Source organism: Colossoma macropomum, unplaced genomic scaffold (assembly GCF_904425465.1).
Source record: "Colossoma macropomum unplaced genomic scaffold, Colossoma_macropomum, whole genome shotgun sequence".
NCBI lineage: Eukaryota > Metazoa > Chordata > Actinopteri > Characiformes > Serrasalmidae > Colossoma > Colossoma macropomum.
The window spans coordinates 10,685,575-10,699,538 of NW_023494796.1; the positions used below are offsets into that span (position 1 = coordinate 10,685,575).

A 13,964-nucleotide genomic window follows, 5' to 3' on the forward strand; every position below is an offset into this window, starting at 1 on the left:
TCATGCTTCCACCCCAGCACACCACAGCATATAAAAGACAGCTGGCAACCACGGTCTGATAGAACATCTGCAGGATCTTCCTACAGATGTTAAAGGACCTCAGCCTCTTCAGGAGCCGGCTTTGCCCCTTCCTGTACAGGATGTCAGTGTTGGCTGACCAGTCCAACCTATCATCCAGTTGCAGTCCGAGATACCTGTAGGTCATTACCCTCTCCATTTCAACCCCCTCAATAGAGATTGGCTGTGTGGGTGGCCTATCCCTGCGAAAGTCCTCCACCATCTCCTTGGTCTTGGTCTCCTCCTCCTGCCCTCCCCTTACACAAGCCACAATGGCAGTGTCATCTGAAAACTTCTGCATGTGGCACGTCTCAGAGTTGTACTGAAATCTGAGGTGTACAATGTGAAGAGAAAGGGGAAAGTACAGTCCCTTGTGGTGCTCCTGTGCTGCTGACTACAGTCTCTGATGTATAGTCCTTCAGCCTGACATACTGAGGTCTGCCAGTGAGGTAGTCAGTAATCCAGGAGACCAAGTGCGGATCCACTTGCATCCTTACCAGCTCATCTTTCAGTTGGAGGGGCTGAATGGTATTAAAGGCACTGAAAAAAATCAAAGAACATGACTCTTACAGCGCAACCACCCTTGTCCAGATAAGAGTGGGCCCAATGGAGAAGGCATGGCATCCTCTACTCCCACTTTCTCCCTGTAGGTGAACTGCAGGGGGTCCACTGCGTGTCGAACCTGGGGTCTGAGAAGGTGTAGAAGACGTTGCTCCAGCATCTTCATGACATGTGATGTTAGAACGACTGGCCTGAAGTCATTGAGTTCACAGGGTCACCCCCTCTTGGGTACTGGAATGAGGCATGATGTCTTCCACAGTGTGGGAACCCTCCCCAAGTTCAGACACAGGACTTAAGTAGTCTAAGACACACTTTGTCCGGACCAGCCGCCTTCCTTGTGTGGATTTTCCTCAGCTCACCTCTAACCTGATCTGCAGTGAAGATGTGCGGGGGGGAGGGTGGGCTGCAGCATTGCTGCAGATCATATCAGATATATTAATGTATGAAGACAGGGGAGATGGGGCTGTGTTGTCTGTGCTGTCAGCCTGTGGGAGGGGTGCATGAATATCAATAGAAGAAGATGAGGTGTTGATGTCCAGGCGGGTAGAGACTGCAGTATCAGGAGCTGAGAAGAGGGAGTGTGTGGAGGAGACCGCTGTACATACAGACGCAGAGGAGATCTGAACAGGGCAGTCAAACCGGTTATAGAAGATGTTGAACTCTCTGGCTTTCTCTGCGTCACCGTCTAACGCACTGTCCATCCTCTGCTTACAGCCTGTAATGGTCTTCATACCATTCCATACCTCCCTCATGTTATTCTCCCTTAAATTCTGCTCCACCTTCTTCCTGTAGGACTCCTTGGCCTCTCGCAAGTGGACACTCTGAGCTCCCTCTGTACGCTCCTAAACTCTTCCTGGTTATTGTCTTTAAAGGCCCTCTTCTTCTTGTTCAGCAGGCTTTTGACATTGCTGCTTATTCAGGGCTTGTTATTAGAAAAGCAGCGCACAGTTTTCACAGGAACAACAATGTCCATACAAAAGTTCATATAGTCCGTCAGGCAGTGTGTAATCCCCTCAGTGCCCTCCCCATATGGGTCCTGCAGTACACTCCATTCAGTGGACTCAAAACAATCCCTGAGAGCCACTTCGGCTTAAGGAGACCATTTCCTGAAGGAGCGCATCGCAACAGCTTGTCTTCGGACATGGGGCTTGTACTGAGGCTGTGGGTAGACCAGGTTGTGATCAGATTTTCCCAGAGGGGGCAGGGATGTGGCAGTGTATGCATCCTTCACATTGGCATAAAGAAGATCAATTGTCCTGTTCTTCCTAGTGGGGCAGTCTACATACTGGTAAAAAGCAGTGAGCACTGAGTCCAGTGTAATGTGGTTAAAATCACCAGAGATAGCAATGAAAGCCTCGGGGTGCTGGGTCTGAAGTCTCACGATAGTTGCTTGTATGACGTCACACATCGTCTCAGCATCCGCGCGAGGAGGAACGTAAACACAAACAACAATGGCGTGGGACAGTTCCCTAGGCACGTAATAGGGACGGACACTCACCGCCAGCAGTTCAATATCCCAACAGTAGATGATCTCCTTCACAGTCATATGTCCTGGGTTACACCATCTGATGTTCACAAAAAGCATGAGCCCCCCCACCTTTGCTTTTGCCACCCAGTTTAGTGTCCCTGTCTGCTCTCATGGTGGTGAAACTGGGAATGTCCACGTTAGCATTGGGGATGTCGCCATGTTTCCGAGAGACATAAAAGACTACATTGCCAGTATAACCGGTGATTACGAACCGCTAGTTTGTCTGTCTTGTTGGCCAAAGAGTTTCACATTCCCCATCACCACCGAAGGAATAGATGGTTTATACCTCCAGCGTTTCTCCATGAGCTTAGCCTTTAGCTTAGCTAAATACCCCTGATAGCTCAGTTATATTGCACTAAAATAGCAATATAAGCATACAGAAAAAAGAAGGGAAAAAGTGCAAAAACAGTACACAAAAGACTAGAGCTACTGGAAAGGCTGCCACTCACAGCACCCTTGTAGTTTGGGGGGATGCAGGTGACTCCATTGTGGTCAAACTAGTCAAGAGAGACTCGTCAGTGTTTATCTGTGCCTAAAACCTGATTACTGGTTATGACTAAAGCACCTCTGTATCTGTTCTCCATAGAGAGCAACACTGCAGGCAGCAGAAACCACAGACTGACCGCAGCGCATCTGGGGCTGCTGTGTGTTCTCCTGCTGACTGCCACCACACTGCCATGGTTCATGTTCACTGCAGAGAGAGACGACTTACAGACCAGTTACACCAACCTGATAATAGAGAGAGACCAGTTACAGACCAGTTACACCAACCTGACTACAGACAGAGACCAGTTACAGAAAGAGAGAGACGGATTGGAGAGGAAGTTTTCTGAACTGGGTAAGTGATTAAGTGGTTAATGTGATTCTTTAAGTGAGACGTGTTCCTGGATCAGGATCTCTTTGCTGTTCCTGAAACTACATTCTTTTGAATCCATCTGATGTCATCAGTGTGAGCCTGTCTGGTGTTTAGAGACTCTATTTAACTGGTTTACACTTTATTTTCTCTGTAACTGAATATATTCTACTCTCACTAGAGTCGGCTAAGCAAGTCAGGACAGATAGCTAGGATGCTAACAGGCTAATACAATAATAATAATAATAATAATAATAATAAAGACAATTTATGACTTTAAACTGAAACATAAAAACTAATGAATGTGTTATTTTCATTCCTGAGACGAGAGCTGCATCAAATGTGAATAGAGCGCAGCGCTAACACCCGGCTAGCTTGACACTAACATCCCAAATCCCATAGACCATCATTTCCACATTCAGCTTTAATCCACTAAAGACACAGCACTAGGCGGGTCCAACACACAACCCAGTGTTTTGAGTTTTGTTTCAAGTTTTCATGAAAGCGTAAAACCCAAATCTATCACTCACTTTTATTCTTGATAAAATAAGTGAATAATAATCATTAAGTGGCATTAAAATAAAAATGTTTTATCTCTTCTTTATGATCGACTGGTTTAATAACGTGTCAGTTTGAGTTCAATATCAATCAGGTCACTGAACAAAAGACGGTAGGAGTAGATCTGATGACTTTACATCTTCACTTTTCAAATCTTCTCCACACTCCTACCATGTTGACATATTGCCCCCACAACAGTCACAGGTATAACACCCTCTTCATACTCTTAAACAGAATAATAAACAGATGATAGTTAATAAACAGATGATAGTTCTGTGTCAAAATCTGCATATCACTCAAAGGCGGCGGCTACTTTAATAATGTTTCTGGATTAAGATTACTATTGCCTACCTGTTAGCAAGCTAACTCATTAGCCTTACATTATGCTAGCTAGATAGCATTAGAAAAGGCTAGTAAGTGTTCTTATACAAAAGTGTGATCAGCTGATGGTTTAATTGGTTTATTCAGTTGTGTGTCATTGAACTAATCGTGTCTTCTTGGCTGAGAAGTTGGTCAGTGACTGAAACAGATGATCCTACACGGCCTCTAACAGCCTCACAGGGAATATCAGAGCGTTTATAAGGGAACAATTTCATATTAGTCTGTAAGAGTGGAGATTTTTCGAGTTTACTGTGGGTTCATCAATTTCTTTTTATGTGACTCACTGAATATGATTAATTATTGGTACTTGTGTTTTAATTTACATGTTAGATTAGTTGATGGTTATGTGAAGTCATCTGATACCAGCTGATACTATGTGACACAAGCTGAGTGTAGCTGCTGTGCTACTGAACAAATGACTCAAGCTGGCAAGTTTCTCATACAGAAGTTAGTTCATTTTTCTGCTGAGCTGGTTGTAAAGTTTACACTGGCAGTGTGGGGGGTGGGAGCAGTGGTTGGTTCAGGGGTGGTGAGGCTGGCCTATAGTTCCTCGGGCCTCTGAGCATGAGCCAATAAAACATACGGGATGATCTGCACCTGCTTCCTACTGAATACTAGTGATTTATTACAGCACAATTATTTAAAGTATCACATTACACTGAATTTACTTCAATCATATTACAACCAAATCAGTTTTTATCCCAATGAAATCACTGATTCTAAACTGTTGTACTTTTGTATTTCAACATTATTGGTCTTTGTTTATACAGCTTTGTTCTTCTGTATGACTGAAGAAACAAAAACACATTTTATTTTAGAGCAGCTGTTTCAGATTTGTGGGTAGTGTTTCAGCTGTGTTGCCTTGGTGATGCTTCCTCTTGTGCTTCCTCTGGTGTTCACGCTGGTGTGTCCAGTGTGATGTCTTCTTGTGAAAGTCAAAAAGTCTACTTGCTTTAACAAACATGAGTCGTCACACTCAGTCAGCAGTGCTGGGACTGTTATTTGAAAAATGGTACAGTTTGTGGCTGGCGTTAAGATCTTACTACCCAACTTCAAAATCTGAGTGCTGCTGTAGCCAGACTTCCCCTTCTGCTACTCCCCCGTCATCTGCGTTGTGTATGGGATTCTAATAAAACTCAGGACACCGGATATCAGCTTCAGTCTGTGTGTATTTCTCTCTCAGTCAGGTTCACTGCAGACTCAGCTGTGTACAAATCATTTAGAACAAAGCAGAATGATAAATTGGCGTCAATAGCTTCTCAGATAATGCCTCTCTCAGTCAGGTTCACTGCAGACTCAGCTGCACAAAAAAAATACATACATATAATAGTATATATATCTATATAGGCATATAGTTATTAAACCGACTGTAAGCCATAAGCAGTAATTATTATGTGTCACATTAATTTCCAATCAGTAATAATTTTCAATATTAAAAACACACTATATTACCATGGAACACACTCTGACACAGATACATACAACTGAGCATATACATAATAAAACTGTAGTGCAAACTCAGTAGGTTTTCTTAACATGACATCGCAGAGGTTTCCCCTCTGCATTTCTTATAAATCTACCATAAATCAGCTGATGAATAGGTGTATCTAGAATTATTTATTCAACAGAAAAAGGGGGAAAAGGGAAAAAAAGAGAAAAAAATATAAAAAAACTCGCATGGCATCCGCCATTTTAACCACACAGTACATCCACTGAAAATAAGCACTTTAACTAACGTTTCAAACATGGCTATGGGAGTACTCACCTGTGTACAAATCATTTAGAACAAAGCAGAATGATAAATTGGCGTCAATAGCTTCTCAGATAATGCCTAGCAAAAGAAACAATACGAATATAAGGCACAAAGGCAAGGAAGCAAAACGCCCTTCAACTACCACAGGGGGGAGCTAAAACACTAAGCATATTAACCATTTTATCGCTCTGCTAATTAAAGCTCAAAAACGTTACTTGCACCTCTGTAGTTCATATCGCTATATTCATAGTGGTAAAATACACAAATATACTCACAAAAACTCCATCTTAAAACACTACAATGAGTTATTAGAACAGAGCACTTCACAAACGCACCTCTCTCAGTCAGGTTCACTGCAGACTGAAAAAAAAACAGCGCCAACACGACAAAGGGAGAAAAACTACAGGTGCTGAGAAAGGACAAAACACATACGTACTCCCATAAGCCATGAAGAACAGTTAAGAACTTGCAAGGTAGAACTTGAGGAAGGGATTTCAAGTGAAACTAATAACAAATAATGTAACTTAAATTTAAATAAAAAATGTATATAAATATATGTAAATGAATTAATTAAAGTAAATTATTACACCTGCTACACTGCTAAACAAGTGGAAAGCCCTGCCAGCCCTGCTACTCCTGTGGAATCTTCCAGTTCACTCTTCCCTGTGAATAAACCAGACACATTTGATTAAAACCAGACCAATGTCATGTTTTTTACTCCAGTGTTCAGTCTTTTTAATAATTCCTCTGCAAGTTCTGACCAGGCAAAGATTTCCTTTTTGGTTTCACACTTCGCTGATAGAGTATTAGAATGGGCAACTGCAAGCTGGCCTCAGGTTCACAATCTATGACCAGTTTTTGAAGGAATTCCGAACTTTGATCACCATTATGAGGGCAAGATAGGTGGTGAACTGTTGATGAAACTGAGCCATAATCACTCAGTTTAATTTCAAAATTCAAACTGATTTAGCTTACAAGGATGACAATTTGGCTTTAGACCAACTCATCACATCAAAACGAGCCAACAGTTCTGGACAGTCTCATGTTCAAGGGCACCACGTGATTCTGGTGATAATAAGGACTAAGAGGAACCTGAGCAATGTGATTCATCATGTTTGTCCAAGGAGGAGAGGCTCGGTCGGCTGAGAGAGGGGCTGTGCATGTACTGTGGCAGTGCTGGTCATATTCTGTGTGACTGCCGGGTCCGTCCCCACAAATCTCCGGCGCTGACCCCTGGAAAGCACATGTGCTAATGTGGAGAGTGTTCCCACAAAGGAGTTGGTTTTTAAGTCTTTCCTTCTACCTGTCATGGTGAACTGTCATCAGGTTTCTGCTGTTGTTTCATCCCTGATTGACTCCAGTGCAGAGGGAAACTTCGTTCATGCACGACTCATAGAGGACCTGCAGATTCCAGGGGAATCTCTGAAGACCGCTTTAAGAATTGCAGCATTAGACGGGGGTCCTGTTGGAGCTGGAACTATCCCACAAAAAACAAACCGGTGCAATTGAACACGAGTGCTCTCCACAGTGAACTTCTCTCCTTTTTGGTTTTGGTTTTTCGATATTATTTTGGGTTTGCCCTGGTTAGAAAAACACAACCCTACCATTTCTTGATCAGAAGATGAAGTATTAGCATGGTCAGAATTTTGCCACCAGACCTGTATTAGACCACCCACATTAGCCTTCAGGTCCATTTCAATAGAAAGTTCTAATGCTGAGGCCCTCGTTGACATCCCTCCTGAGTATGCAGACCTCAGAGAAGTTTTGAGTAAAGGGAATGGGACCAAACTACCTCCTCATCACCCCATGACTGTGCTATAGAGCTTACTGACAACCAAGTCCTTCATAAATCCAGAATTTACCCTCTAACTCTGGAGGAGGAATGTGCTATGGACACGTACATTCAGGAGGCCTTAGATCAGGGTCTCATTAGACCTTCTTCTTCTCCTGCAGCTTCTGGTTTCTTGTTTGTTAAGAAAAAAGATGGAGGTTTGCACACTTGCATAGATTACAGAGGACTTAACCAGATTACAAAGAAATACCCTTATCCACTTTCTCTCATCCCCGTTAGCCTCGAACAGTTACAGAGAGCCAAGTACTTCACCATATTAGACCCAAGAAGTGCATACAACCTAGTACGAATAAAAGAGGGAGATGAATGGAAGTTCTGAATTGGAAAATTCATCATGATATTCATCTACTCCTGAGACCTTGAGACTCACGTGGAACAAGTTTGTTTAGTCTTAAAGCTGCTGCTAGAGAATAATTTGTTTGTTAAAGGTGAAAAATGTGAGTTCCTTCAGTCAGTCACTTTTTTAGGATACCTTATCAGCTCCAGGTCGGTTGTTATGGAGGATCATAAAGCTGATGCAGCTGTAAACTGGCCCAGGCCATCTCAGTCAGGACTCTACAAAGGTTCCTAGGGTTCGCTGATTTCTATAGACACTTCAGTAGTATTGCTGCGCCCCTTACCACATTACTTAAAGGCAGTCCTAGAAAATTTAATTGGTCAGCACAGGCAAATAAAGCTTTTCTGTAATTTAATTTTATTTAATTATTCCCCTAAGTTGCCTCCTATAGCATTTTACTCTCATAAGCTCACACCTACAGAAAGAAACTCTGGGAAAGGAAACAGAGAATTGTTAGCAATCAAACTGGCCTTAGAAGAATGGAGACATTGGCTAGAGGATGCTGATCATCCCTACATAGTACTGACTGACCGCCAGTGGTGGACAGTAACTAAGTAAATGTAATTCGTTACTGTACTTAAGTAGTTTTTTCGTGTATCTGTACTTTACTGAAGTTTTTCCATTTTGAGTGACTTTTTACTTTCACTCCACTACATTTCAAAGTAAAATATCTTACTTTTTACTCCACTACATTACACCAAATCTGTCGTTCCTTTTGGTTTATGTGTGAATAAAACATAACATGTCGAAACGAAAGAAGCATGAAGCAAGAACACCAATCAGGGCACAGCGCGCACTTTGACATACCGACCCAGTGCAGCAGTGTAAAATTTTGGGAGAGTCTATTCAACATAAATGATGAACTAACCTAACTTTGTGTAAATAGACCACAATATAGAAATACGTACTCATATGCAGTTGTGACTGTCGTGTCTTTTTTTCTATTTATACAAACACTTTCATTTTATAGTAAATTTGTTTTTGTTAGTTTATTTTAATGAACAGAGACCTACAGATGCAGTATAGTAAAGGAAAACTCTTTTGTGAATCTGAGTTTAAAGCAAGTTTTTACTAAACTTAAACTCGTAACTAAGTTGCAAATAAATCTTAAACTGAAACTTTGCTTGTTTGTAAAAAGTTATTTCAGCCACTCGGTTCTACCTAATGGAAATTGTTTGCCTTGAGTATTTTGTGCTTATGATAATTTTAACAGACATCAGCGTCACTAATTAATGACATTCTATTAAAAGACTGGTTTACCAAGAGTGACACTGGAGTATTTTCACCTAAAATGAGTTGATGAAGCAAGAGTCTTGTTATAAAAATGATAATAGGACATTAGAACCATAATTAATCTTTTAGTACTTTTACTTTCGATACTTAAGTACATTTGAAGGCAAATACTTTTGTACTTTTACTCAAGTGGAGGTCTAAAGAGAATTTCTACTTTAACTCAAGTACATGGTTTGTGTACTTCGTCCACCACTGCTGACCGCAAGAACTTGGAATACCTTTGTAACGCTAAACATCTTAAATCTCGTAAACCCTGATGGTCTCTGTTTTTCTCTAGATTTCATTTTAGCATCACATTCTGCTCTGGATCTTGCAATACTAAAGCTGATGCGTTATCTAGAGTTCATCAAGTTGATGCTGTAGAAAAGAAAGAGCAGAACTCAGAAAATTCTTCCCTCAAGTGTTACAATTTCATCTGTTTTTTTTAATTTGAAATAGATGATGAGATCAAGAACATTCCTACTGGAAAGATTTATGTACCAGATCTTTTCCACAACAGTCTAATTACATGGGCCCATTCTTCCCTCACAACAGGCCACCCAGGGAAAACTCACACCTCAACAATTACTCTCTAATCCATACTGGTGGGAATCCATGAATAAAGACGTCCATAAGTTTGTTGCTTTTTGTTCCATCTGCTCTGAGTGTAAAACACCTAAGACACTACCAACTGCAAAACTAGCTCCTTTACCCATCAGACCTTGGTCACACAAAGCCATAGACTGTGTTGTTAACCTGACTCACACGGTTTGACAGCTATTCTCAGAGAAGTGGACAGATTTTCACGAAGCGTCAGGTTTATCCATTTGCTTCTCTCCCCACAGCGCTGAGACGCTGACTGAGACATTAGTGAATCAGGTATTTAGGTATTTCTGAGGAAATCCTCTCGGATGGGGCCCACAGTTCTGACTGACACTCCTCGTACTCATGCAGGTGCTTTTGCTTTAGGTGGTGAAATAAACTTGATGTGTTGCCGCCTTTTGTGGTCACAGTATTTTTACAGGTTTTGCTAATAAAAGTCGTTTAGAGTCTGACCTTCTGTATCTGAAAAACCTCCACACTACTGATGTAGCTCCTCTTTAGGAACTAACTGGTCTCAGTGCTAACTCTGGTACAACTCTCTGCTTTATAGGCCATGTAGTGCGAGCCACACATGCTTGATTACAATATCACAATATGGCAAAAATCCAGTTAATTAAAAAATATACCGATATTATCATGACATTACTCACCCCTTTATGAAAGTTATGAACTGAGAGAACAGTCAACGTAAGTCACATACAACAGTAATAATTACAGTAATGTCTGAACAGGAATACCATCATTTCATAAACTTCAGCACAAAGTTATAAAAGAGTTTGATAGGCATCCAACACACTACAGCACGAGACACCACAGTACTGCCTGACTTAACTCAGTCAGGTTATAGTGACCTCTTGTGGCCACACATATTAATACACGTGTACCCTCAATTACACATCTGTTTACATGCTGTAACTCTCTGGATTATATTAGAAACACACTGAAACAAACTACAAACTGCCTAAACACCAACTGACTAAATAATGTGATAAATAATTAACACACAAATAAAAGTTACAATATAAAATTAAAAAGGCACTGATAACAAGATCCAATCTACTGCTGGTGATGATCACAGTGACACATGAGGCTTGAATGCACACAGTAACTTCACATAACCATCAAATCTAACATGTAAGTTAGAACATATAAATGCTGATGACTCACTTTATATTCAGTGACACACATGGAAGGTAAACATGCCTTATTTGAATAAATTATGTTCACTCTAAGAGATTAATTAGAGGTTTTAGTTTGACTTTATTAATGAAGGACTGTGTTGCACTAATAGTGCATTATTGTTATGAATGTATTCTGGGAAAAACTCATATTATTCTGTCTGAACAGAGAGACTCATTAACCAACCAGGATGGATCTACTTCAGCTCCAGTATTTACTACATCTCTACTGAGAAGAAGAACTGGAGTGAGAGCAGACAGTTCTGCGTAGAGAGAGGAGCAGACCTGCTGATCATAAACAGCAGAGAAGAACAGGTGAGAGTTTTGTGGGGTAAATTAAAAGACGAATCAAAACAATTTGACACAAAGTTTATAACATCATACTTTCCTGTTTATCTGACATTAACTAATGTTGGTAATAAAGAGTTTTAATTTTTCATTAAAGAGCTCTTTTTCTACATGTTTCCTTCATTCTTCTACATGAAGGTCCACGATTGATGTTTATGTGGGTTTATATACCAAAAACAGTAATAACTCATTTTTACATGATCATTTTCCAAACTCTCTTTATCCCTTAGAATTAAACAGGCTGTTATTGTTCCTTTAAGACTGATATACCTGAATGACCTCTATTCTGATTGGCTGTCCTTTACTGCGGCCAGTAAAGCAGTTCAGGCTGAAACACTCCTTATAACTTCAGTGTGAGTGGGCGGGGTTAAACTGCTGTAGGAGAACATATGAAAATGTGTTATTAATTCTAAACAGGCTCATTTTGTATATATATATGGACTGTATGAACTGGAGAGTGAATGATACACATTTAAACTTCACCAGTTTTCACAAACTACACTGAACTCTTATTAAAAACATGCAACATCTATAATATGAGTAATTTAAGTATCAATGCATGCAGTGTGGAGAGACTTTTATCTTCAACAAACCAAATCAAAGCAGCTTTAAGATGATCAGTGGTGACTTTGTATTTGAATATAATCTCTCTTCTCTCACTGGAATGAGAATTAGAGTCACTGGACCACAAGCAGTCAACAGTCACCCAGACGTCTGTGTCTAAAGCTGTAAAAGACCCTGATTAGACTGTTGTTACTGCTGCTGCTGTTGTTCTTATAATGAGCAGTTAAATGTGAGATAATCAGTCTTGTGTTGTGGAGCTTTGATAATGTGTTATAATGGTCGTCTCACTTCAACAGGACTTTACTGAAAAGCTGAGAGGAGGTCAGACAGCTTGGATTGGTCTGACTTACAGAGTCATAGAGGAAGTCTGGAGATGGGGATGGGTTGATGACTCAGCACTGACCCCTAGGTAAGAGACCACTGAACTGAACTCTGGTGATGATGCAGTTTCTGGGCCAGATTCATAAAACTCAGCAGTAACAGAGCAGCGTCACACAAAATGTACAGCAGGTCAATAAGAGCTGTTCATATAGTCACTGTGGTGGTGATCAGTGCTGGTGTCGCTCTAACAGTGCAGTATTTTCACAGTAAGAGCCAATCAGAATCAACATTATACATATTAAAGACCCACATCAAGCTCTGATTGGCTGCCAAAAGAAAGAAAACCAAAGAAAACCAAAATTCTCAGAAACAGAGCTGCAAATTTTCAGAAAAAAAGTGCTGACTAATAAAAGTAAATTGTTTGATAAAGATCTGAGATCTGTTTAAACTCGTCTTCTTCTCCTCTGTTCTCTACAGCAGCAGATAGAAGGATCGTCATGATGTTCAGTCCAAACACATCTAGAAGTGTCTGTTGTTTTCCGCTCAGCATTTATCCTCCTTTATGAGTGAATGAATGTGTTTCCTCCACACTGTTTACTCTCAACATCACAGTAAATCTGGTGCTGTGTTTTATGAATCTGCTCCACTGACTCATCATCACTCCTCACTGCTCTGATACACACAGTACACACTCTCATTCTCTCTTTCAGCTTCTGGAGACAACCAAATGTTTATGGAGGGTCATGTGCCATAACTGGCTCTGGGTCTGATCCTGTACAGAACTGGGCTAGTTATGACTGTTATCAACAGCATGTTTGGATCTGTGAGAAGAGAGTATTTAGTTAAATTACTGCATGTGAGTGAATTTTGTTTTTAGAATTGATCCTCTTTAATCAGTACTGATCTGTGTTCTGATGATATTTGATTTTCTGATGTTGAGAGGATACAGACTGTATAAAAAGAGACATTTTTAGATATGAAGCTCCTCAAGAATGAGGCTTGTGTTACAGGAATGCTCTTGTGTTTCAAATGATTGTAAAATCTTAAAATAGGTGAAGTTGACTTTTTGCTGCCACATTAATTTGATCTGATGTCCTTATAATAATCTAAAAAGAACAAAAACTGGACAAATGGATCTTTTTTTAAGCATTTTCTTAAAACCTGATTTCTTGAGATGAGAATGTTTGAAGAAGCTTTAAGCTCAATTCTGGAGAAACTTTACTTTTAAATCAACACTGTTTTGCTTAAAACAAGATCTGTTTATTTTAAGATGAGCAGACTAGACTAGATCTGTATGCATGAGATGAATCAGCTTGAAAAGTTTTGGAGCTCTTCACTATAAAAGATGAAATTTCTTGATTTATTGTAAGAATGTAGAGTTTTGGAAAGTTTTAAAGACTATAAATCTAGATTTCTGTCTAGTTAAATTCTTAAAATAATAATTAAAAATCAAATTAGGCCAAAATTCACATAAAAGTTTGATACCTGCTTAAATTGGATGCAAAGAAACTACAAATTATAATGTAAACAGATCTGTATAATATTGTAAATGTGAACACAATAAAGTGATGACTGATCAAGTGTTTCTGTTTTTATTCAGCTGTAGATACAAAACTGTACAGAAGACAGCAGATACCAGTGAACTGAAAAAGAAATTAAAACACACTTTTATGATGATCATACACTACATTGCCAAAAGTATTCGCTCGTCTGCCTTCACACGCATATGAACTTGAGTAACATCCCATTCTTAATCCATAGGGTTTAATATGATGTCAGCCCACCCTTTGCAGCTGTA

General features: G+C 40.1%; 1 long non-coding RNA gene across 1 annotated transcript; it reads right to left on the reverse strand.

Annotated features, from left to right (window-relative positions):
- Positions 1-4,814: 4,814 nt before the first annotated feature.
- Positions 4,815-6,058, reverse strand: LOC118817094. The gene is made up of 3 exons (XR_005007939.1): positions 6,027-6,058; positions 5,704-5,769; positions 4,815-5,238 (listed from the first exon to the last, which is right to left on the reverse strand). It is a non-coding gene; the product is annotated as an uncharacterized LOC118817094 (long non-coding RNA).
- Positions 6,059-13,964: the final 7,906 nt, after the last annotated feature.